The sequence below is a fragment of the Myotis yumanensis genome, unplaced genomic scaffold (genome assembly GCF_028538775.1).
Source record: "Myotis yumanensis isolate MYYU_CA2020_CCGP unplaced genomic scaffold, mMyoYum1.0.hap1 SCAF_12, whole genome shotgun sequence".
NCBI classification, from domain to species: domain Eukaryota; kingdom Metazoa; phylum Chordata; class Mammalia; order Chiroptera; family Vespertilionidae; genus Myotis; species Myotis yumanensis.
The window spans coordinates 33,565,006-33,590,903 of NW_027223763.1; the positions used below are offsets into that span (position 1 = coordinate 33,565,006).

At 43.4% G+C, this 25,898-nt stretch overlaps 1 protein-coding gene, 1 long non-coding RNA gene and 1 pseudogene across 3 annotated transcripts in view; 1 reads left to right on the forward strand and 2 right to left on the reverse strand.

Moving 5' to 3' along the window:
- Positions 1 to 25,898, forward strand: part of FRMD3 (FERM domain containing 3) — a 237,131-nt gene that overhangs the window by 199,141 nt on the left and 12,092 nt on the right. The gene's annotated exons all lie outside the window — the stretch shown is intronic.
- Positions 11,650 to 25,898, reverse strand: part of LOC139021161 (uncharacterized) — a 46,381-nt gene continuing 32,132 nt past the window's right edge. Inside the window, exon 5 of the long non-coding RNA XR_011473404.1 lies at positions 11,650 to 11,897. This is a non-coding gene — a long non-coding RNA (uncharacterized lncRNA). The remainder of the gene's footprint in view (positions 11,898 to 25,898) is intronic.
- On the reverse strand, positions 17,007 to 19,590 carry LOC139020907 (inner centromere protein pseudogene; annotated as a pseudogene).

Genomic DNA, 25,898 nt, shown 5'->3' on the forward strand with positions numbered 1-25,898 from the left:
CAACCAACAAAAAACATGTTTGGATAAGCTGCTCTGGATCTTACAGACCAGTGGACACAAGAAAAGGCAGGGCATGTTTTTGAAACTCTGAAATCCCTGTTCATGCCAAAGCTCAGATTCCTAAAATAGAGGTGAGAGTTATTGGCTCTAGTTACGGCGGTGACATGCCGTTTTACATGCTTTTGGTGTTTCACGCTGGTAAACCACCAGGCTGAGTCACCCAAGCACGGGCTGGGGTTTGCCAAGCTGTTTGGTAGGTGCTGTGTCACTCTCACTGAAGTGCTCTGTCGTGGCCCTGGGGCCCAGTGTACACGGGGCTGGACTCCGCTTGCTGAGTGGACACGCACCACCACCTTAATGGGGATTCTCTGGTAGAAGGAGGAGTATTGGATAGAGTGAGGGCTTCATTCATTCATTCACTTGATAAATATTACTGGTCTGGCATGTGCTGCACACTGACATGGCCCGAATCTTATTTCCTCTTTTCACAAAACAAGATGTGATGATTTCTAAGTTTCCTCCCCACTCTGACTGTTCTTTAGTAATTCTTTCCCCAAATGGTTGCTGTTCTTAAATATGTGCTTTTCATCAGTACCTTGGAGGAAACAAGCTGTGGACATCCTATCTTTAAATGTGGCTAATGAAACAGTCAGCATGCGGCACATTGACCTGTCAAAGCAGAGTTAAATTTTTCTTTTCTTTTTTGTGAGTTGTAAATTCCTAGCATAAAACTGAAAACGAATTGCAGCTAGCAAAAAGGGCACATAAAATGAGTGTTTCCCCCCCCTTGAAGGAGCCCTCACATCCTTTAACATCTTCTCTTAGAAGTCAAGTCCAATGTGGAACTTTTTAAAACCCCAAATCTCCACTAATGCACAGGAAATGTGAAAATGGGCAGAATGCATAGAAAATGTGAAAATGGGCAGACGCTTTGGCTGAAAGAGAAGGTAATAGGGTTTTCAGGATGACCCACCAGATAATCTGAGCATAGACTGGACTTTGCTGTTAAATATAGGAGTATGCACATTTAAAAGTATCAAGCACCCCCTGGAACCATGGGCTTGTTAGTTTCTGCCTGAGCCCCTCTACCACAGCTGCACAATTTGGCCCCTAAATATAGGCTCGGCCCAATTCTGGACTCTAGGACCAATCCTTCCTTTACCTGGAAGGGAGCTAAGCTGAAGCCCCGGCCTCTGGCCCAGGCTGCTGGTCCTGCTCTCTTTCTTGCTTTGTCCTGTCTTCTTCTGGTCCTCAAGCCAGCCTGGCTCCCTTTCCTGAGTCTCTGCCTCGGTGGTGCCCCTGATACTCGACACCCTTGGGACCCTGAGGGCCAGCCCTTCTCCCCAGGGCTAGGCCAGGCGCCTGACCCCTACCCAGTCCCTGGGGCCATGCCCTGCTCTGCTGATTGACAGCCTGCCTGGATCTCCTGTCTGTCTTGGGTCTCCTGGGGCCCTGTTCTGTCCCTTCCCAGAGCAGACTCTTTCCCAGCACTGGGAGTTCCAGAAGGGCCTGGCTTTTTCCACAGGGAGACACAGATGCCTGTTTCCTCAAACCATCTGCAAAACTGTTGGGAAATAATGGAGAGAAAAAATTAGAGCTTCATTTATTAATACGGCCCAATTTAATTTCCTTTAGTCAGAGAAAAATGGTTTAACTGTAATGGTGACTTGTGCCTGGAGGGAGTGAAATAATAAAGTAGAAGTGATGGAAAAACAAACCCATCCCACATAGAGACAAAGGAAATGGAGTCTTGGTTTAGAATACTAAACGCAGAGCAAAAAAGGCTGTTCTACGTGGAGCCAGTAAGGACAGCGATTCAACATTTCTTCTTCTGAGGGAACTTATGGGTGGCTACAATGGCACCTGCACTCTCAGCAGATTACTTTGGTGTTTCCAAGTCACATGACATCAGGGAATGTGTAAGCCCTAAGTTCAATGAAGATAGAGCGAAAGCACTTTGTTTTTATAGAAGGAAGAATCTGAATTATACTAGTAGGTAGCCTTGGTCAGCGAGATGGTTTAAGTTTTACTCTAAGGGACTTCCTCATGCATGTTTCTGAAGAATGCATTATAGTTGTGAAGTTCCTAGACCCTGTCCAACATCTGTGGGGAGATTTTCAGCTGGTTCATCAGTGGACAGCTATGGACGGTTTTCCTTCATGGTACCACCACCCTACAGTGAAGGTAACTGCAGGTATCCAGGTCCTGTCTTTATTCATAGCATTTTAAGAAGGCCTTGGGTCAGGGAGTAAGGATGTCTCTTATAGTAGATAAATCAGAGAGGAACGGGCAGTTATGTTACTGCACAGTCTATGGATGGCCTATTGGGTAATGACTCCCAGGAGGCTTTTTAGTGCTGTCAATGGAGGTACTTGATTCTTGGAAGTTGGGGTCTTGTCTCTCACCATCTTCCTCCTTTGGCTCCTCCAATTCTCTTTTACTCGGATTATGGATTCTTTTGTCCAGTTTGCAGGTGTCAGAGGTCTTTGTCTTGGAATAATGGCCTGTGGAATTAATGACCAAGTACTTATTGTTGGGTGAGTTAGATTTGGTCTCTGGGTTGAGGATCAAGAAAAAGCCTCCAGGAATTTTGTGAGCAGGGGTGGAGGGAGAAGCCCATTGATTAATGTTTCAAATTATCTTACTGTGTTTGGAAAACAGTAAAGTTGTTCTTCACTGGTGTGTAGAGAGAAACAAGGCAGCGATGTGGAAAGACCACTGAGATTGTGCTCAGCTGTGATCCAGGGTCTGGGCTAGCGCTCAGCACACTGAAGGGGCTCAGGGGGTGTTTATTGAATGAATGAAGGACTGTCATCCAGTTTGTAAATTGGCTTAGTTGACTCCTCGTGGAGCTCTAGAGCAGCCCATTGTGAGCGCTATGTTGGAGAGGAGTGTAGAGGGCAGTAGAGGCAAACTGAGGCTTGCTCAGACCTTGGTAAAAGGCACTCAGAAAGTCAGACCCTAAAGAAAAAATTCAGTATTTAAGTGTTGAGTTCAAAGCATCACCTAGGATATATAGAGCAACACCGTGGTATTTTAGGCTGCAGTGTTAAAATTTCATACTCAATTGTTGGCTTCCCTAGGGCTCACCAACTTGTAAATATTTTAAGTATATTTGCACCCCACTTAAAGCTTCTGCAGGTCTGCTAAGAAAGAACAAATGTTCAACAGCAATTTTCTCTGGGCTGTTGCATTTTGAGGGACTACGGGGATCTCCTTCACCAGTTTCTAACTATTGGTAGTTCCCAACTTTCCTACGCTGTGTGGATGGTGCTTTTAAAATAACAATAGCAACAACAACAATAATAACAACAACAATAACGATCTAAGATTTATTTTCACAGATATTGATACTGAAAGGTTGGGATGAAAAGAGCCAGGGACAGGAGACAGGGAGGCAGGCGGTGAGCGCAGAGCAGTGTCTGATGGTCTCCTTCCCTGACATTCTGTGTCTGGGTTTTCCTGCCTGTTTAGAAATAATCATGGGCAGCAGGAGCAGACAGAGAGGCCCTGCCAGACTCTGCCCCCCTCCCCATCCCCCAGCACACATCGGCTGCCTAGTTAGAGACGCCACACATATCAGTGTATGGGACTCTCAGGAATACAGCTGGATGCGCCCTTATGCCAAAATGCTCTGCGGTCAGAGTCCCTGTGAGGTGTGTTCTCCTTCCCCACGATGGTGGTGGGGAGATCCTAGCCGTGCTGTTTGAATTCTGTTCTGCCTGCTACTGAAATCCTCCAGAGGGTTTGCACTGGCCTTCCTCCCACCACCGTATGGTGATGCTGGCCCTACCTAGCAGGTTCTCACGTCACAGCAGGAAACACTCAGTGCTCATCTGACAAGGGGGTAACAGCAGGAAGAGTATCTGATATGTGAGAGCATCGACATGTTTTCAGAGTCTGTTTTCATGGAGGTTATCATCATTTGAGACTTAGGAGCATTTCCTTGAAATGGACAGGACAGAAATTGTTGCCTCATGTTACAAACCAGGAAATTGAATTGCATGGATGATTGACTACCTGGCTGTCTGGTCCTAGTCCTGTCACTTAGTAGTGTTGGGAACCGCCTCTGTTTCTCCTTGCTATACACCTAAGAATATACTCATCACCTCACAAATATAGTATTAAGATATTCATATCATATTTTATTATATTTAAAATATTTTAAAAGTTCTCTAAGATATGTGATAGTCCCAGGGTCTCTTAATAATGAATATTTACAGTCTAAATTTATTGCAAAGAATATTTCATACAATAATTTTCTATCTTTCTAATTGGAGTTAGAAGTTAGCTAAAATTTCATTGAGTCTCTTTAACTATTTCAACTAATGGCCGAATCCACTATACCTGTGAAATGTTAGTTACCAAAATAGCTAATACAGTACATAGGATGTTCATGATAGATGAAAATAGCTAGCATTTATTAAGTGTTCACTACATATCAGCCATCCAGTTACATAGCAGCCAATATCATGACTGTTTTCCAGACAGAAAACTGCATTTCCACAGGCTTATGTAACTTTCCCCAGGTGACAGGGCTATCAGGCAAACTTGACAATCAGCAGTACTGCTTCCCTACTATTTGGGGAGAAGTAACTAGAAATGCTAAGAGACAGATGGTTGACAGAAGGGAGATAAAAGAGACTATTTAAAGTCTTCACTATCTTCCCCTTTAGTTAAAGGAGAGGAAGGAATGAGCATTCATCAGGGGAAAAATGACTGAGCACTGCCAGGAGGAGACTCAGCGCCGATGCTTTAACCCTTGCTTTGTACAACCACTTAGTAAGTTCTAGTGCATCACGTAGGAACCAATACTACAATAGGCAATGGATATGCACAGTCTCCTTTTTGTGTCATAGCTACCTTGAGGAGGGGTATTGTCTCCACTTTACAATTGCACCAGGGCTCCAGGTTGTCCAGTAGCTCCAAGTCACCCACAAAGCGGAGGCCAGCTAGTTGCTCTCCCCAAATCTGTCAGGAAGCTTGTCACAGAAGTAGACATGGAATTCAGGCCTGCGAATGGCATTTCTCACTGAACTCTCTCCTCCTCTTTGCCTTCTGCTTGATTTATCAGTGTTTCTGGCATCTCATTATGGAAAATTGATTCCTTTCTTCACACATCCTCTGCTTTCTTTAGCCTCTTGCCACTGCCCAGACATGCATTCCCGATCTCCGAACAGACGAATCTGACAGGAAGGGTAGTCAAGGGCGTCGGAGTGTTGTGCTGTTGACACGGTTCTTTTGAGCAGTGCCTGGAACAAGAACGATCCTCCCTGTGCAGTATCTCAGAGTCTTTGCTTTGGCTCCACATCTCTGCATCCCTTTCTTTCTCCTCTTGAAATGTAGCCACACCTTTGGGCAGAGTGAGGGTTAGGCAGGGGAAAATGGCTGGTCCCACTAGGTTTTCTCCTTCTCAAAATGAAAGCAGAAGGTCCCCAGAAGAAAGAGAAGAACCTACTTGGGATCTCTGAAAAGTAGCATAAAGAGTGAGGACAGTACCAAGAGAGGGAAAAATTTAACATGTCTGAAATGCAAGATATTATGGCTATTTGTGATTAATAAAAGGAAAGGAGACATTTTAAAACTATGGTGACATTTTAAGCTGGAGAATTAATGGAGTAAATCTTTGGTGGAAAAGAATGGTTGTGGTTTTGCTTCAGGTTATTTTTACTTTCTATTTGTTTGTTTGTTTTGGAAGGTCTGTTGTTTGTCTAGAGTGGGCTGTCAGATAACGTGTTGCTTCAACATGATGCTAAGCATAGAGACCTATCAGGCAAAGGGATATTTTCTCATTGTCTGAGCCCAGGCCCACTGCCATGCAGATGAGCCCGTGTTAATCTTTGAAATGCTCCATCTATGTTACTGTCAATCATTGATTCATCTACAGTGGTCGGCAAACTCATTAGTCAACAGAGTCAAATATCAACAGCACTTCTTCAAAATAGATTGCTATCACCCAGGCCAAAAACTGACTTCTGCGCATGGGCCACGAAGTTTCAATCGCACTGTATGCGTGCCCGCATGTGGTATTTTGTAGAAGAGCCACACTCAAGGGGCCAAAGAGCCGCATGTGGCTCGTGAGCCACAGTTTGCCAACCACGGATCTAGAACAAGGATTTCCTGATTTGTTCTTTAGCATCCTAAAGATTTTCAGTAGTTCTTCATGAATCACTGTCAGTAACTAGTAGGGGCTTTGCTCCACATAGGGATTCTGCTCAAAACTAGATCACAAGGGGAATTGCAAAGGGTTGCAGATTTTGTGAAAATTTAGGGGTATTTTTCTTTTAAGTTTCAGGTTTGGAAACTGACCAAACCCACGAGAGTAGGAAGGCCATACTGTATCTGGAAGGGACGACCTGTGTGAGGGGAGGGTGGCCCCCTGTGATGTCCCCAGAAGTGTCCTCAGCTCTCAGTGCACGGCTGGCTGCCACCCTTCTCCCCTTTCAAGATTTACTAGAGGCCCTCCGCACGAAATTCGTGCAAGGGGCTCGGACCACACAGCTCCGGCTATTTGCCTCAGCCCTTGCAGCCCTGGCTTCGTTCGGAAGGTTATCTGGCTGTTTGGTCTAATTAGCATATTACACTTTTATTATTATTATAGATATTGTACATTTTGTACATTTTCATATAGGTCAGGTCATATTGCTCATATAAACTTTTTACTAATCAATATATTGCAAGCTTGTCCCCACATCATTAAACTCCTAAACATAAATTTTAATAGATGTACAATATTCCATCACACGTATTTAACAATTTTCCCACTGGAAATTTAGATTGACTTTTTTTTTTTTTTTTTGCTGTAAGAAATGATACTCTAAACATATTTGTCCCCCAATTTTTGTCAACATTTCTAATTACTTCCTTAGGATAAATTCCTAAAAGTGAAATTTCTGGGCAAAGAATATCACACTCCATATATTTTGCTAAACTTCTTTCCAGAAATGCTAAATTATTTTCCCATAGTGAAGTATAACAATGAAGAATTTCAGCTGACTGCCCTGAATGTAATGCGTTGTTTTGTCAGTAGAGAAAAAGAAAATTTTTATTAGAAAATTACCTCTTGGTGCAGTAGCTATTTAAAGTAGAAGAGTGCATGCATGCAGGATGAAATTGTGTGCGGATTTTTTTTTCTTCTAAAAATAAGAGTGAACAAAATGTACCAATAAAGACATATACCAAAGATAGTATGTGGGGCACAGTTATTAATCAGTTGAAATTTTTTCAAGTATAACATGTCCGAAACATTGAAAAGTTTGCTCCCTGAGCACTCTCACTGGGATATAAGCACATTTAATGCCTCAGACATACAAGTGTGGGACTTTCAAAGTGCTGAGAATTAGATGTAACATTTGGATTCTGACTTTAAAACACATTTGGTTTGCTCTTGCCAGTGTAGCTCCGTTGATTGCCATCCTGTGCACTGAAAGGTTGCCAGTTCGATTCTGGGTCAGGGCACAAGCCCAAGTTGTGGGTTCCATACAGATTGATGTTTCTCTCTCACTCTCTCTCCCTCTCCCTTCCTCTCTCTCTCAAAATCAGTAAAAACACATTAAAAAAAATAAAACACATTTGGTTAGAAGTGGGAGCACTAACAACTCTCATTCTGCACTGTTTTCCTAGTCAACTGATGTTAATTGGGTACCTGGGTTCAAATCATGGCTTTCCTGTGTGTTAATTGTATGAATTTGGCCAGGTCAATTACTCTCTATAAACAGAAGATGTTACCATCATGGTGAGGATAGATATTATACTGTGAGGAGCTCAGCACTTCGTTTGGGGCTGCGCTGTCTAGTCTGGCAGCCCAATGTGGTTTCTGAGCACCTGGAATGTGGCCAGTCTGAATCAATATATGCCCTAAGGGTGCAAATGCACACCAATTCTAAAGCCTTAGTACAAAAAAGAAATCTACTTTATTATTAATTTTTATATTGTTACATAGTGAAATGATACTATTTTGGATATCTTGGCTTCTGAAAAAACACATTATTAAAATTAATATATTTCTTTTACTTTTAAAATAATTTTTTAAAATGTGGCTTGCATTATATTTTTATTGGACAGCACTGCTCTAGAACATAATAAAGGCTGCACGAGTATTTCTTAAAGGAAATCAAGGTGGTGGTTTCTGCTTTGTGGAGTTGCCTCGTTGTCATTTTATCCTCTGGGGCGTTCCAGTCTTAGGGCACCGTAAGGCATTGCATGGGGTCCTCTGGTTAGATAGCTTAGAAAAGGCTGGGGTAAGGATGATGCATAATATTTCATTGTTTGTTAGAGGAGTGAGTAGAGAGTTTAAAAATAGCACCCCCCTCCCTCCTTCCGTTTCATGCTGATCCCTCCTGAGTTATTTCTGTTGGCCTCATTACGAACTGACATTTGATTCATTCAGTGGGCCCTGCCTAGGTCATTTAAAACAGAATGGACAGTTAGTGAAAGGTCAGAGCTACGATGGCTGGTGGTAGCTGCGCTGGGCCATGACAGACTGAGGAGACGGAGGGAGCAGGAAGAGCCAGCATGGCAAAATGCTTGGTCAAGATCCAGACTCGGCGGGGCCTCCGCCTGCAAATGGTGAACCACTGCAGCAGTGATGTGTTTGTCCGTCTGCTGAGACACGGCTCCAAGATCACAGCTAGAAACACGGGTAGGTGCCCTGCTCTGGGCTGCCGTGAGACTGGAGAAGGGTGCGGGCTTCCAGCTTCCTGCTGGCCGCTGGCAGCTGGGCGGGAAGCCAAGGGGGAACCTAGTGTCAGAGGTTTGTGATAAAGATGGGCAAGAGAGAGGGAGGGAGAAAAAAAATAAAGACACGCAGGAAGGAGAGTGAGTAAACCAACGCAAGGGGAAAATGGAAAGACCTGAAATGGGGGTCCTGGCTCTCTTATCAAGTGAAAATGTTGTGAAGTCATAAAAGCTAATAAATTACACTCTAGGCAGCGGGTTAGGAAGGAGGCAGTGGTGGTGTGTCCATTCCCCAGTGCTCAGGAATGATGGAAGATTATGAGAACAGATTGCCCAATGGAAGCGAAGCATGCTCCCTGTCCTTTCATTGTTTCAGGGGTAAAATCTTCTAGTGTGCTTGCCCAGATGAGCGGAACCCCCTTTATGCTCAAAGCAGAGCTTTACTGAAACGCCTTCTCAGTTAAAGACTTGGAATCAAACTGATGTTCTGCCAATTTCCTTTTCATTGAAAATATCATAATTTGTGGTCCTTGGGGGAAATAGGAATTAAAAATGAAATTCTAAAACTCAGAGCTTACAGCAGGAAAGAGGGTGCTGATTATCTATGTCTGTGTCTAGGTCTAGGTCCATGTATAGGTCTATGTCTATATATCTATTTCTATCTCTATGTCTCTATATATCTATATCTCTACCTATATATGTGTTTTTCAACTAATTAAAAAAATCCTGGGAAGTGTTTGGCCATACCTCATGCACACATGTGGAACTAACTTTGCAGTGAAATTAATTTTATTTGTATACTGATATAGGTAGATGATATGTTCTTATAAAAGATTTTTAAAAGTACCAATATATAGAAAGTTTTCCTTGACCCTAATACTCCCAACAACCAATCTATATATATTGACATGTATAAGAATGGAATTGTTCCGTATTATTTTACAATTTATTTTTTCACTTTGTCATATGACTTGAAGGACTTTCCATATAAATATAAATTACTCTGTATCCTTTAAAAAATGGTTGAATAATATGTAGCATAGAGATACAATAATTTAATCACCAAATAATTGTTGGAAATTGGTGTTTCCTGTTTATTGGCTATAATAGACAGTGATATGATGAACAGGCATACACTGGCATTTCTCTACAATAGATTCTTAAAAGTGTTATTATTGAGTTGAAAGACAAACACAGTTTAAATTTTGATGAAATGGGCAAATCATCCTCTAAAAGACTAACATTCACTAACAAAGTATGAAAATGTCTACTGCACATAATCACTAACCCTATGTGATCTTATTGTTTTAATTTACATGTCCCTTGTTACTAGTGAGGGTGGGCAGCTTTTCAAATGATAATTGGCCATTAGCATTTCTCCTGGGAATTGATTATTTACTCTGCATATTTCTGTTGTGTTTTTGTCCTTTCCTTATGGATTGTAGGGATTCTTTTATAATCTGCATATTAATCCTTTGTCTTTTATAAATATTAACTTGTCTTCTCCTACCTTGTTCTCAGCTTTCAACTTTTTAAAATATTAGCCTTGTGACAGACACTTATTTTTTAAAAAAAATATTTTTATTGATTTCAGAGAGGAAGGGAGAAGGAGAGATAGAAACATCAATGATGAGAGAGAATCATGGATTGAGCCCATAACCTGGACATGTGCACTGACCGGAAATTGAACTGTGACTACCTGGTTCACACAGGTCACTGAGCCACACCGGTCAGGCGATATAGGCACTTTTATATGCACGACAACTTCTGCATGTGAAAACTACTTAATTTTTGTATATTCTTTGTCAGTTTTCCTTACTCCAAGATTATAAAAATGTGTCTTGTGTTTTTTCTTTGCAATTAATGCATTAGCTTGAACTTCGTGAAATTGCTGATACTCAACTGCTTTTAACATACAAAAATGGCAATTTCATATAGTAGTTTGATCTAACATTTGTTTTTATTTAAGCTGTTAACTTCTTTGGAATTTTTAAGTATGTATGACATGAAGCAGGGATGTATGTCCCCCCCCCCCCCCTCCAATTGGTTAGCAGTTTTCCTCAAAGTTATTATGCTCTGAATTGTGTTTAGTATTCACGCTTCATCACTAACTTACAGTATAGTTGTGATGTCAGGTAGGTCAAGTTCCCTCTCATCAATCTTGTCTCAACCTCAAATTTCTTAATTTCTCATGTGGACTTTCTCCATTTGTCATTTTTGAAAAGGCATTGAGATTTGTATTGGAACTGCAGTGAATTTTAATTTATTTAGAGGAGAACTGCATCTTCAAACCAGGAAGTTCTGTTCAGGAAGATCTGCATGTTTCTTCATGTCTCCCCCCACGCTGCCTGATTTTCCTTTATGTTGCTCAGCTATGTTTTAACAATGTCCTCAGGCAAGTTTTGCATATTTCTTATTATAGATATTCTTGGATATTATGTGACTATCCTAATTTGTGCATTTAGCTACTTTGAATGGGATTTTCTATTATATTTTTATATGTTTTTCTGGTATGTAGTAAACCACTGCTTTGATATGTTGATGCTGCATTTGAATTCTGATTAATTATCCTAGCTCTTTATTTGAATTTTTGGCTTGCTAGATAATAGTTTCACCTGGAAGTAGAGTTCGTGCCTTCCTTTCCAATATTTACATTCCTTATCTTTTGTCTTTATCGTATTGCATTCTGTGGGCCTCCAGAATAACACTGAAGAATAGTGAGGGTTTCTGTCATGTGCCCGGCTTTGGTGTGATGATTGATTGTGATGACAGAGAGATTCACAAGATGGTACGACAGCTGCATCAGTTAGGATGCCACTAGCAACAAGTAACAGAGAACGCTAACAAACACTGGTTTAAATAAGGTGATTTATTATCCAAGACAACAAGTCCCGAGTCGAGAAGGATTCCAGCATTGAGAACCCAGGTTCATTTAATCTCTGGCCCTTCTCAGTTGGCCAGAAGTCCCCACAGACCATTTGCTGTCGGCATCACAGGGCTGCCAGAATTCCTGGTGTCTCAGATACAGATTCTTTCTCTTGACATTGTTGTACCTTTCCAGGATGCTCTTTTTAGAAGCAAGAAACCTTCCTCAGAAGTTTCTCCTTGTTCCCATCAAGACTCTTCCCTTCTTTTCATTTTCAGCATTGGCTCACATGCCCATTTCTTAACCACACACCATCATGAGACTGGAATTACCATGATTAGCTTAGACGAATCACCTGGGAGAGAAATGGATGATAAGGAGTCAACCTTGGGGAAGAGCAGATAAGCATCTCTATCAGAGTAGTAATGGGGACAGGAGAGTTTTCCCAGAGGAAGTGACACACAGCGTTTTAAAGAATGGGTAGGAGCCAACTGAGTGCAGAAAGGCATTCCAGGGAGAGACAACAGTGTGCAAAGGCACAGAGGCATGACGGAGCATGACACATTTGGGCACCTCTAGATAGATGAAAACATGTGGTGTAGAGAAGTGTGTTTGTGCTAAAGAGCTTAATCTTTAGCTGGAAAGTCATGAGCAACCTTTTAAGAAGGGAATTCATGTGACTAATTAGGCATTTTGGAATGATTTTTCTGGCAACAATGGAGAAGGAGCCAGACTGAGATCAGGGAAACCAGTGGTAAGAATGGAGGAATGGAGAGGCAGGGACAGCCTTGAAAGTGAATATGGTAGCAGAGTTTGCAGAAGTTGGTGACAGATTAGATGCAAGCAGTGAGAAGTCGTGGTCACTCCTCAGATTGCTGGTGTGGGAGACTGGATTATGGTAGGTGGTAGAGGGAAAGGCTTTGGGGGAGGGGTGATAATGATAATTTGATTTTTGACATATGGAGATTGATGTGTTTACCCTTTTGCATGGTGAGTCGAATTGAAAGGAAGGTTTCAGGTTGAGGTGGATCAGAGATGGAGTAACATGCATTTACTAAACTAAGTGATATATATTCTGAGTTCTCTGGTCAAATAAATTTGGGAATATTGAGGTAAATAAAGCAACACTGCTTTCTTCTCTTCAGGATGTTGCAGACATTTTAATATGCTACTAGTAATGTTACTGAGTGCTTGCCCCATGCCAGGCACTCCACATGCCTTCACTCGTGTATTCTGCTCCACGTAATATCCCCATGAAGCATGTCCTGGAGTTTCCCCCATTTTGTAGGTGAGGAAACTGGAAAAGAGTGGTCAAGTAACTTGGGCAAGGTCACAGGACAATTTGTAGAAGGTTGGGATTCAAATACAGAAAGTTAACTTCAGAGTTTGTACTCTTTTTTTTTTTTTTTAATCAACTATAGTCAGTTTTGCACTAGATCCCCAGACTTTATTCATCTTATAGCTGAAAGTTTGTACCCTTTTGTCAACCTCTCCCTATGTCCCACTTCCCAGTCCCTGGGAACCACTTTTCTACTCTGTTTCTATGAGTTCGACAATTAAAAAAAAATTCCACATTTAAGTGATGCTATGCAGTACTTGTCTTTTTGTTTAGCTTATTCTCTTAGCATGTGTGGCTTTCAGGTTCCAAGGCTTGGAGAAAGAGCTGATGCACAAATTGACACACAAGACGAAATATTAGTTTTGAAATTACCGGGGGGAGTGGGAGGGGGGGGAGCCAGGGGAAGACTCGACTATAGCAGTCAAGTTCCACTGAGTCTCTGTTCCCTTCTGATTTTATTTACTAGAATACACAATTGCCTTTTAGGAATGCAAACAGACATATCAATGGTAATGTTTAGTAAACCGTAAGATTGTCAGGTTTTAGGGGAGTTTGCTTTAGGCCACTGAGTCAGCAGTAGGTAATAAAATGTAAATATTCACCCTGTGAATATCAAAAGGAGTCCTGGACAGCCTTCTGCCAGACTCCTCACGTTTTATATTAGTTACTATTGATCTTGGTTTCCAGCATTAGCATAATGCCAAGGTTGTCACAAATGGCAGGACTTCCTTCTTTCTCATTGCTGAATAATAGTCCATTATGTATATACTACATCATCTTTACCCATTCATCTATCAATGGACATTTGGATTTTTTTTCATATCTTGGCTATGAATAGGGCTGCAATGAACATGGGAGTACTGATACCTCTTTGATATCCTATTTTCATTTCCTCTGGATATATACCCAGAGTGGAATTGCTGGTTCATATGCTAGTTATATTTTTGGTTTTTTTTTTTTTGAGGAACCTCCATACTGTTTTTCATAGTGGCTACATCACTTTACATTTCACATCAACAGTACCCACGGGTTCTCTTTATTTTTACATCCTCGCCAACATTTGTTTTCTCTTATCTTTTTGATGATGATAGCCATAACTTGTTGATGAGAGCCTGTGATAACCAGAATGGTGAGCTGAGGTTTTTTCCCCTGGGGTCATGTCTCTCAACTCCCAAGAATGAGCTCTGTGGACCAGAAGATTTATGCAAAGCGTGGAAAATTTATTACAAGCAGATTCAGACTCCTGCATGGGGAGGGGGCCCAAATAATGAGTTTCCAGTGAAGCCAGTAGGTCTAGGGGTATATATTGTTACAAGCCTGCTCTATGTCTACTTGTGTCACCACCTGATTGATTCCCTCATTGTTCTTGCCCAGCAATGGACCTGAACTTTTCCTGCTTCTATGCATTAGTATACCTTGTTAATTCAGGCCCTCCCTTAGTTTCCCATGCCTCCTATTCTGTGTCCAAAAAACATTCTATTATTTCAACATGGCTGGTTTCTGTGAGTAGGCTTCTCAAACTGCCATGTCTGCCCCTGCCTATGTTCCACCTGCCTTTGCTTCCCACTGGACCCCTGCCCTGTCTGCCTGCATTTCAAGCTAACTTCTCTCAGTCCTCCCTCTGATTAGGAGATCACAACTACTGTTGGGAGCAGGGGCATCAACTGCTCTGGCTACTTCCTGCTGACAGTGGGCATTGTGGGGGAGCAGGCATCAGTTCCCATCGGAGGAAGTTGGTCTAGGGGTCCACAGAAAAAGGCAGTTGTCTCCATCTGCAGAAGCATTTGGAGGACCATCTGTAGTTTGAATGCCTTTATATGAGAAGAAAGTGGGTTAGGAGGTTTAATAGGCAAAGGCCGAAGATAAGGCTAGAACTACTATGATTAGAGGACTGGCTAAAGGTAGGAGCCATGATAGCCATTTTTTTTTGGATAGCCAACACGCCCAAGAATCTGCAATATTTTGTTGAATGCCTGAGGCTTTATCAGCTAGGTTCCTTGTTGTACCTTGGACAATGCCAGATTGGTTTACATTAAAAAAACACCCCTCCTCTAAAAATAGGCACAGGCCAGTCTTTTCAGTAGTGAGAAGATCTAATCCCCTGTGATTTTGGAGCACAACCCCAGCAAGGGAATCTAACTGCTCCTGAATGGCCCGGAGGCCTTTGCTAAGCTTTCAGCCAGGTCTTTGGATAAGCTTTGGTAATATGTCAGGGAGGTGACAAGTCCTCCTGTTCCTGTACCTGTCCCTGCAATCCCGACAATTGCTGTTAAAGAGAGGAGGAGAGGGAGCACTACGGTATGCCATGTCCTAGCAGGCACATTAAAGGGCAGCCTAAAGGATTGATTATTGGGGGCTATACGAATGTCAGCGGTAAGAAAGCCCAATGTACATACTCATGTCCAACAGTGGGGAGGCAAAGATAAGAGTTGCTTCCACAAAGAAAGAAAAGTCTGTTATCTTCTAGGCAAGATGAAAAATCCACTGGAAGAGCAAGACTGAGTGTGGTATATGCCCATCCCACTGGCACCAACCACACAGAGAGGGTCCCCGCCAGGGCAGCTCCTGTGAGGGGTTAGAATGGCCCCTGAAGATTGAGTTGGGATATATTTTCGACTAAGATCGATAATGAACCGATCATTCCTTTGTCCAACTAATTTTAAGCAATTAGCCTGGTCAGGATTCAGGTTACCATCAAGCCATGGCCAGAGGGTGACACATCTATTAGGTCTGCCTTGATAGAACTGGAATTAATAAAAGAGGAGTTATTGGTAATCTCTGACCAATGTGGTGGGTTCTGGGCCCATGGATGTTGGAGGTTCACCCAGTTGCTGGAAGGTTTGATGTTAATAGTCCTATTGCATAAATTGGGCCCTACTGTTCATACCTGTGTAGCACCGAGAGAAGGCTGACTCTTTTGGATGCACAGTGGTGCCTGTGGTTTAGAATTGTATCTGAAGACAGGGGCCTGTACAAAGGAGGATGCCTGGGCCTGACTGAGTTAAGGTTGGCCTGCAATTCATTCCAAATGTCAATGCCTGGTCTAGTCCCTGCCACCGGGCCCCTGTGGAATTTTGAAGAGAGTTTGGCAGTGAAGTTTACCCAGGTTAATAGAGAGGCTGGGGTGACTTGATACCTAGAATTAATGGGTAAGCAGATCCAGCAGGTGGAGATACTTCCTGTTTTTTGGGGGGGAGCTCCCTGTTTGTAAGGGGGAGGGAGGCCCTATTCATTGGGGTTTAGTTTTAAAGGAGTCAGCAAACCTTTTCTGTAAAGGGTCATAGTAAATATTTTCAGCTTTGCAGGCCATAAGGCCTGTTGCAGCTACTTCACTCTGCCCTCAGCAGAGCAGTGGAGACAATGGGTGTTTCTATTGGGTGGGTTCCAATCAAACTTTACAGAAACTGGCTGTGGCTTGATTTGGCCCAATGACCTGATGCAGGGGCTGGAGCAGCAGAGGATATGGGCCAGCCCGCACACATTTAGAACCAGGGCCAGCTGCCATTAGCACTAAACATTTCATTAGCAGCTTCCTGGTTTTGTTGGAGAAACATCTCAACTGTTTGCAAGCACTGGCCTAGAGGTAGTTTCAAGAGACATCTCCTTTCTAATCATCCCTTTCTAATTCTCCTTAAGCAGCTCAACCCTTCACCATCCATGAGGGGCTGAGGGATTCCCTTAAGTGGCAGAGCTGTGTCAAGAGCCCAGTTCTCCTGGACCCATCATGAGAGAAGTGTTTCTCAGGGTTGCCCAGGGATGGCATCACACTCACTCACTGCATCTTTATCTCTGGGGGTGGGACCCAGATGACCTTGAAGCACAAGGAAAAGGAGCAGTGCCTTGCTTCTCCAGCCCATGGCTGCAGGGCCAGGGCCCAGCGTCTGCCGAGGCCCCTGGTCTTCACAAAACCCACAGCAGGTTTGAAGAAATAAACTTATTAATCTACCTCAAACACTAGAAGCTAAAATTATAGTAGCTTATTTACAAGCGCTGCCTGTGGTCCCGGCGGGACTAGGCCTAGCACTTCTGCAAACACACACCTAGCACAGCCTCCATGCAGGCAGGGCCACTTTCCACCTTCAGCACATAAAGAACACTTATGTTTATATACATGTGACCAGATCCTCAGAACAAAAGACAGGAGGACACCAGACCAACAGAAAGAAGGACAGACACAGACGGGTTGAGAAGGCTGGCGGGCCTGCTGCAGTACTTCTTCAGGCTGTAGGTCAGGCTCCTGGGGATCCTGGTGCCCTGCAGGAACGACAAGTTCCAGACGACAGAGCTGGTACGCTTGTGGTAGTGAGTCTTGCTCTTCTTGAAGATGACCTCCAAGTCCAGCTGGCGAATGATGACAAAGACCTTGATGAGGTTTGGGGGGGGGGGGTGGGTGGGTGGGTGGTAGTATCATTGGATGATGGCCTGGCTGAGCTGGGTGCCTCTGGCCCACAAGGGGATGGACTTCTAGGGATGGAACTCATCATCAGTGGAGTCATGGCTATTCAGATCCATCCTGTAGTTATCCAGGTTGATCTTGGAGTCTTGTGCCCCTGTGGAGTCATGTGATATGAGGTATAAGCTGGAGACTGCACGTCCATGGTCACGTTCAGGCCTTTGCTGGCCACTGCAGCCTCATTGACTCTTCTCCTGCTCCTTCGTAGGTGCTACTGCTCTTCCTTTTCCTTCTTCTGAACTTCCCTCTGCAATCTCCTGTAGCCGCAGGGCTTTCTCCCTCTCCTGCAGCTCCCTCTTGGCCTAAAGCTGCTCCTGCTCCCACTGTTCTGCCAGCCTCTTGGCCTTGGCCACCTAATGCAGCTCCTCCTCCTCCTCCCCCTCCTTTTGCAGCAGCTTTTCATGTCACCACTCTTCGTGCTCCTGTTGCAGCCACCTGAGTTTCCGTGTCTCCTCCTCCTGTTTCCTGTGCACCTCCATCTCCTCCATCTTCTTGGCCACTGACTTTTTCTTGGCTTTCTCCTCAGCCAATCACTCCTCCTTGGCTTTCTCATCCAGCTGAGCAAACTTCTGTTCAGTCTGCTTCTTCATTTCCTCCTTCATTTGCTCCACCTGCTCCTGGGTCCGCAGCACCTTGTGCAGGCACTCCTCCTGCTTCAGCTTCACCTCCTCCAGCTGCCAACGCCACTTGCCCTCCTCCACCTTCTGCCTATGGAGCTGGTCTGCCTCTTCCGTGCACTACAGGTTCTCCAGGCGCTGCTGCTCCTTCTCCGTAGGGTCCATGCGCAGGGGAGTGCTGCGTTTAATGAAGGATTTCCTGACATTGCTGCAGGAGGCTGAGGTCGGGGTCATGACCATCTGGTTCCTCTGCACGGTGTACAGGAAGGTCCAAGAGATGTACCACCTTGCTGGCCGGACAGGGCGGGGAAGAGGTCTTGCTCTGGGGGGCTTCAGCTCCTTCTCGTCCAGCTGCTGCTCCTCATCCAGCTCACTCACAGTGTTTATAGCTGTGCTTCCTCCTGACACTCTGGGGTGGCTCCTTGGGGCCATCTGTTTGATCGATCTCGGCTTCTTTCTGCCCTACGGAGGGTGTTTCCTGGCCACCGGCTACGGGCTACAAGCTGGGAGTGCTAATGGCAATCTTGGTGGCACTGCAGGGCCACAAGGTACTCCCTTCATTCTTGGGGACCTCCATAGACTCAGCCTTCTTGCTGGGGTCCTCCTCAGGGCTGATTTTCTGGGGTGCTGCAACATTTAGGTGCCTCTCCAGGTAACTGTGACAGATGCTGTGCAGGCAGAGGCAGCCAGCTCTTTAGTGGCCTTCTTGGCAGTTCTGCTGTTGACCTGGGGACGGTGCTCTCCAATTTGGCCACCAGGGAGTACTTCTGGCCAGAGAGTTCTTGGGACCCAGGGAAGATGAGGCGACCAAGCTGCGCTGCACTGATTGCTGGTCCATAAGGGAGCGTTTGGGTATGGAGAACTTATCTGCCAGGATGGGAGCCAGACCCGCTCCCGCCATGGGGAGGCTGGGGAACCAGGTGAGTCCTGTGGGCCTGGAGAGGTCCCTGTAAACCTGAGCTTGGAGGCAGACCGGCTGCTTTGACCTCTTACCCTTGGGGTCCCGGGGTGTATCAGGGAACTCACGGCACCAGACTCCAGTCTCCCGGTCTCTGACTTCTTGAGTGTTGGTTCCTCATCTGATATCAAGATGATGTGGCTGGAGCCAGGGCTGGGGACAGAGTCCAGCAGAAATGCACTGGCTGAGGTGCTGCTCGGCACTGTGGTGCTCGCTGACACCTATCTCCACCATGGGTACCAGCTGGCACTGCAACACTATTGTTGGGCTTGCAGATCAGCGCTGTGACTCAGGGATGGCGAAGCAGCACCGGTCACCCTCCACACGATGGAGCTATTGTTCCCTGCCACCGTGGCCAGCTCTCTACCTCGTCCTTGTTGCAAAGATGCTAGAAGCTCAACTGGCTGCTCTGCGTCTTTCTGTGAGACCACATTTACCGGATGGGGTCTCTGTTTTCATCCTGAACATAAGATGGCTCTTCTTCTTTGGTCAGTTCTGCAAAGGTGTTTTGAGCATCAGCTCCTCCTCTTTGCTGAATTCTCTGGTGAACATGCGCTTGGTCGCCTCCTTGATTTCCTCAAGCCACACCAAGTCCTTATTGTCCACATTGCTGGCAAACTCCATGAGCTTCTGGTTGCACAGCTCCAGCAGGTGAATGGGCCCTGGGGCTGTCGTCCCCATGGTGGCTCTGTTCTGACTCACTTCCTCTGAGCTCCAGTGCCAGGAGGTGTTGGGGGACCCAGACACATACTGGGAGGAACTGGATTGTCTGGCATCAGGGCAGGAACTCAGGGCGGCTTTCTACCAGACTGAGGTGCTCACAGGGCTCATTGTTCCTATGCCAAGACCTCCCCTATTCCAGAGCTGACTGGTAACCAGCTCTCCCTCTCCCTCTCCTGAGCCCCCATCATCCTAGAGCACCTCAGAATATAGTAAATTTTAAAGTTTGTTTTATTTCTAACCCAAACTGTTAATTTCCACAATAGCAAGTGATTTGTTTTTTGTTTTTGTTTTGGTTTTGATACCGGCTATGATACAATCATAGCAGAGCTGACATATAATTAGGTGACCATAAAATTTGTTAGGCAAACCTTTTGAGAACAAAAGGGGCACTTTAGTAATGCTACTAGGAAAATAGTCCCAGGCAAGTGGGGACAGATGAACACCCTACATATAATAACACTGTGGTTTCAGCCAGTGAAGTTGGGCTAGCATCAGAGAAGACTTCTTCCTTAGTTAGGAAGTGAGGATCTCTCTGGGCCTCTCAGATCCCCTTCCCTTCAGGCAACATGGTGATCTGGAACAAGCTTTGGAGGCAGACAAGCCTGGGTACAAATCCCTGCTCTGTTGCTTTCTGGCTTCGTGACCTTGTGCAAGTTACGCAATCTCTTTGAGCCTCAGTTTCCTCATCTCCTCTTGTCACATGATCACATGTTTAAAGTGTCCAGCCCTGTAAAAAATCATTAGAAATCGTAGTCTCTTCCTCTCTATCTCCCACCATTTTTCTCAACAGATAAAGGAGAAATAGCGCTGCTTGTTGTATAGAGGTGACTGGTACTTTCAGAGAAAGTATATGTAGAGATTTAAGTGGGATGGTATATTGATAGACAGACTAAGACAGGGGTGGGCAAACTTTTTGACTCGAGGGCCACAATGGGTTCTTAAACTGGACCGGAGGGCCAGAACAAAAGCATGGATGGAGTGTTTGTGTGAACTAATATAAATTCAAAGTAAACATCATTACATAAAAGGGTACGGTCTTTTTTTTTTTTTAGTTTTATTCATTTCAAACTGGCCGGATCCGGCCTGTGGGCCATAGTTTACCCACGGCTGGACTAAGATGTAGCCACACACACAAAAAACCCCCACAAAAACCACTGGAACTGAAGGGGTCTGGACCATCTGTAAAGTCCAATACTCCTAGAACTGAAGTGATATGTCTGAGGACACACAAGAGAGTCCTGGCTCAGCTGGGGACTGAATCCAGGTCCCTGGAATTCCAGGCCATTGCTCTTTCCCCTCCATCGTATTTTTCAGAATTTCCCTTATCTCCGATGCTTCACTCTTCTTCCTCCCAATTCAAGAGGATAGCATACTTCCCAGAGGCAGTATAGCTAAGCTGATCAATGTATGTAAATTAGTCAGAGTTTAGCTCACTTCAAGAAGGATGGTTCTGGTTAATAAGTGACAAATATGTGACTTCTGTGGAGTCCTGACAATTTGGTGGGTGCTTGGCAGTAGTGACAATGGCAGATTCCAAATAGGAAAGTCATTGCCAAGTGGGTTAATAGCTGGTTTGGCTCAGTGGATAGAGTGTCGGCCCGAGGACTGAAGGGTCCTTGGTTTGATTCTGGTCAAGAGCACATGCCCAGGTTGCAGGTTCGATCCCCAGTAGGGGGCGTGCAGGAGGCAGCCAATCAATGATTCTCTCTAATGTTTCTATCTATCTCTCTTTCTCCCTCTCCCTTCCTCTCTGAAATCAATAAAAATATATTGGAGAAAAAATTACTCCAAGTAACCCTAACTCCAAAGTCTTTTGCTAAGGAGGTTAGTGTGGAGAAATGCAAATGACAGGTGATCTGTTATCTCTTGATATTGCCATATTGTCCTTAAAGTGCCTTCTCACATTTTTCTTTTCTATACACTTCTGAGTCTTTCTACAAACTCAGGAGATAGTTAGGGGTTACAATTATCTTCATTTTGACACACTTGTTCTTGTGATACCAAATACTGCATTGCTTCATTCATAAAGGTTGTGGCACATAGGCAAACCAGATAAGGGCCATTGGCTGGTTTCTTTAGCTGTTTTGCATACACACAAACTGCTGGTAATCTCAGCTAAAGTATTTGGATTTTGTCATAAATGTGCTTGGAGTTAAGAGAGATTTCTGAATATAAATGTGAGCAATGCTTATTCCATCTTTACCTGCCACTAATTTTGCTGTATACTAAAATATACCTTCAGCAATGAGATGAACATTTTCAGTGACACCATCTGTCCTCAGCTTTCTGAGTAGGTTGTGTTGTGGTGCATGGAGTGTCTTCAGGGAGTTCTGTCACAATGGGATCACATGAATGGTGTGGACTGGCATGTGAAACCCGCTTGGCTATCTGTGGCAGGCACACTGCCTACCCATCAGCAATGGCCAGTCTTTTCCATCAGTATCTTTTGATTCTCACTATTTTACTTTATCTATCTATCTATCTATTTATTCTTTTTGTTTATTTTTACCTGAGGATATTTTTCCATTGATTTTTAGAGAGAGTGGAAGGGAGGGGTGAGAGAGACACATCAACTGTTTGCCTCCCACACACACCAGGGGACTGAACCTGCAACTGAGGTACGTGCCCTTGACCAGAATCAAACCTGGGACCCTTCAGTCTGCAGGCTGATGCTTTATCCACTGATCCAAACAGGCTAGGGCATGATTCTATTTCACTTTATATAGTATTTCTTAAAATTGGATAATGAAAACAATGGTATAAAAACATAGTTATATCACTACAATAAGATGCAATTATAATAGTTAACATTTATTGAATGTTAGAAACTTTCAGAAATGTTTGCAGCTATTTTCTAACTTTAATTGTGCTGCATAATTAAACTTGGAAACTATTTCCTAAATCACTGTCACTTGACTCCTTTAAAAAAAGCATTCAGACTTTGAGCTTTGTGAATATATTCAGGAGGCTTCTCATACGTGATTGAAATAAAATTAATTTAATGGAGCAGAGTAGATAATCTTACTAATTTCATATTTCTGGTCTCCTTGGATATTTTTTTGTTGGAATTCACCAGGAAAGGTGTGTAGGAAACTTTGAGCATCTATCATGTAAAGAAAATTAAGAAAATATGGATAACCAACTATTATTCTCCTTGTACTCTATAATAGTAGACTTGTTAGGAAACTAATCTATTTGTTAGTAAAATGATATTGCTTGATAATAGATCAAATGTAGCCTAATGTTCTTTGGTAAGCTACTAACATCTTATTTCTATAGTTTTTTTTTCATAGATAGCACTTAGGCCTCCATAATGTCATTTAACCTTCACCACAGCCTTATGAGTTAGGTGTACTCTGGTGTTGTAGCTAAGCAAACCGAGCTCCAAGAATATTAAGTATCTTAAATTAAAAATTACTTAATTACTACAGACTCTTAATATAAGTGGCAGAGCTTGGATTTAAAGCCAGGGTTGTCTAACCTTTGTCTGGTCTCTTTTCCCAGCTGCTTTACAATTTGAGCATAGAGATGAGGGGGAAGTAATATGAAACTCCAGCACATCTAACACTAGGAGTTAAAAAATCTCTGAGAGGAAAAGAAAGCATTTATTTCCCCACCTACCTCCTCCTTTTCAGAAAAGTAAGTGGTGACTTCTGTTAATGAGATCAAGGTACTGGATTTGAAACATCAGGAATCTAGCTGATTTTATTATAGTAGCATCTATTGACTAATTTTAAAGCTTTCAGATGGAGTAAAATATGATCAGGTTTTCCCCAGTCACCACCATTCCCTATTGTCCCACACCTGGCCCACACTCATTCACATTAGGCAACCACCTGGCCCATGGAGGCACTGGTCTTTGTGACCCTGGATTAGTCACTGATTATCTTCCCCAGAAGCTACTTGCTTTATTTTTTGCTATGCTCTATTTTTTCTCCTTATACCTTTTCAGAAGGAAAATGAGGAAAGAGAATAGGGAGAGCTGGGGACAGGGACTGAAATTTTACATAGTGTGGCTAAGAAGGTCTCACTGGGAAGGTGACATTTGCTTAAAGACCTGCAAAGAGGGAGAGAGCATGAACCTATCTGCAGGGAGGGTGCTCCTAGCAGAGGGGACAGCAAGTGCAAAGGCCCTTTGGTGGGAACATGACTGGCATGTTGTAGGAACAGCAGGGCATCTGTGTGGCTGGAGTGTAGTGAACAAGTGAGTCACAGGAGAACAAGGTCAGAGCAGTTAGGAGGGAATGGGAGGAGGGCACACTGAGTAGCTCCCTAGACATCCCTGCAAGGACTTGCTTATACTCTGAGTAAGATGAAAAGCATTAGAGAATGTTGAACAGCTAAGTGACATGATCCACCTTATGTTTTCAAAGGCTCACTCAGGCTGCTGTGTTGATAATGGCCCTTACATGGGCAAGGGCTGAAGCAGGAGACCTGATCAGATGCTGTTGCAGTCATCGAAATGAGAAAGGATGGTGGCTTGGACCAGGGTACTAATAGAGGTGGTGGTGAGAAGTAGTTCGATTCTGGGTATGTTTTGAAGGTAGAGACATAGAAGTGCTGACAGGTCCAATGTGGTTGTGAATTGAGGAAGGTCAAGGTTTCTGGTCTGAACTACTGGAAGAATGGAGTCGCCATCAATACAATACTGCAGTCTGGGAACTTGGGATTTTCCATAAACTCTTGTTATTGGGAGAGGCTTTTGGAAGGCAAAGACAGAGGGAGAAAGGGCTGGATATTAGGAAAAGGAGACTTATGGAGGAAAGGCCACGCATGTGAGAAAAGGCTGTTAGAATACAGAGCATGGGAGATCTGTGTGACCACAGGGGCAAAGAAAATAGCCAATGGGAGTGGTCTTTGAAGAGCAGTAATACTGGTCAGATACAATATGTTATGTTCACTGCTTTCTGAAGGAAAAGAGTACTATGACTCTCCTGGGGATATGGAATACCAGAACGTAAAGATGTAGCATTCCAAATAGTCCTAACTCTTGTCATCTTTCCCTATAATTACAATACTTTCTCCCTTCAGGTTTCATGAAGTATTAGAGGATAGAAAATTTATGGCTTGCATTTATTTATTTGTTTTTGTGTGTGTTTCAAATAAAACTTTATTTACAAAAACAGGAAGAGTGCTAGATTTGGCTCATGAGCAGTGGTTTGCCAACTCCGATCAGTTACGAATTATGTTAGCAGTAAGGTGAGCCCCCAAAATCAGGTGTCGTGGTAGAATACAAAGGATACTCGGGATCAAGACAGCAAGGCAAATATCTTTACTCCTGCGGAGGGTGTGCACACACAGGGTCTGGCGGCACGCACACTATTTTTTATTTTTATTGAGGTGAAGTTCACATAAACTAACCATTTTGAAGTGAACAATTTGGTGGCATTTAGTACATTCACACTGTTTTGCAACTAACACTTTTATTTAGTTTCAGAATATTTTTATTGCCCCAAAGGAAGCCTCAAACCCATTAAGCATTTACTCCCTATTCCCCTCTTGTCTCAGCACCCTGGCGACTGATTTGTGTATTTTGGACCATCCTTGAATCGCAGGTATAAATCACACTTGTTCATGGTAAATGATCATTTTAATGTGATGCTGAATTTGCCAGTTTATATTGATAATATTTGCATTTATGTTCATTAGGGATATTGGTCTGTAGTTTTCTTTTCTGCTAGTGTTTTTTTTCTGGCTCTGGTATCAAGGTAATGCTGGCCTCATAAAATGAGATTATGAGTGTTCCCTCCTCTGATCTTTTGGAACAGTTTGAAAAAGCTTGTTATTAATTCCTCTCTAAATTTTTGGTTTGGTTAAATTCACCAGTGAAGCAATGCAGTATTAGGACTTTCCTTTATTGGAGATTTTTTATTACTGACTTAATCTCCTTACTAGTTATTGGTCTACTTAGACTTTCTATTTCTTCCTGATTCAGTCCCGGTAGTTTGAATGATCATAAGAATTTTTAAATATTTTTTTAGGTCCAGTTTGTTGGCATATGGTTATTCATAGTACCTTCTTGTGATTCTTTGTATTTCTGTAGCAACAGTTGTAATGTTTCCTTTTTCATTTATAATATTGATTTGTGTTTTCTTTTTTCCTGGTTAGTCTAAAAGTTTTATTAATCTTTCATCTTTTCAAAGAACCAGCTTAGTTTGGTTAATCTTTTTATTGTTTCTCTGTCCATTATTTAATTTATTTCTGTTCTAGTTTTCATTATTTCCTTCCTCCTGCTCCCTTTGGGCTCAGTTTGTTAAACTTTTTCT